This window comes from Coffea eugenioides, unplaced genomic scaffold (assembly GCF_003713205.1).
Source record: "Coffea eugenioides isolate CCC68of unplaced genomic scaffold, Ceug_1.0 ScVebR1_1278;HRSCAF=2100, whole genome shotgun sequence".
In the NCBI taxonomy this organism is placed as follows: domain Eukaryota; kingdom Viridiplantae; phylum Streptophyta; class Magnoliopsida; order Gentianales; family Rubiaceae; genus Coffea; species Coffea eugenioides.
The window spans coordinates 787-1,572 of NW_020861667.1; positions in this window are offsets into that span (position 1 = coordinate 787).

Below are 786 nucleotides of genomic sequence, written 5' to 3' on the forward strand. Positions count from 1 at the left end.
CCGGTGTACAAAATCAAGGAAATTCAGGCATCGGTGAAACAAGAGTTTCATTGCGATGTGTCATATAAGAAGGCTTGGTACGCTAGACGTCGTGCCATTGATATGTTATATGGGGACTGGCCGACATCCATATCGCAACTGCCGACATATATTGAGGAGTTACAACGGTCGAATCCAGGGACGGTAGTTGTGTGGGATCATCATCCATTAAGTACCCCCTCTGCAATAATTTTTGATTATATATTTTGAGCATTTGCTCCAGCCATCCAAGCTTTCCGCTATCTAAAATAGGTGATATGCGTGGATGGTACCTTTTTGAAAGGGCCTTATCGGGAAAAACTTCTTGTCGCCATAGGGTTTGATGCTGACAATTCAATGTTTCCCTTGGCATATGCCCTAGTTGATGAGGAGAATAATCGGAGTTGGTCTTGGTTCATGAGACTGTTACGCATTCACGTGTGTGGTGATGTGCAAAATATATGTATTATTTCTGATCGTCACCATGGCATTATAAACGCAATGCGTACACTCGAAGAGTGGCAGGAGCCATTAGGGGTGCACCGATTTTGTTTGATTCATATTCGGAGCAATTTCACACAAAAATTCAAGAATGAGAGGTAAATTGTCTCCGAACCCTTAAATGTTTTTTCACCGCACCCTAACATATTAAACATATATTAAACTTATTCTGACGATATTTTATGCTGCCTGGTAGACTTAAAAGCCTGATGTACGCTGCTGGTGTGGCAAATCAGCCGCGCAAGTATGAGGACATCATGAATTTGA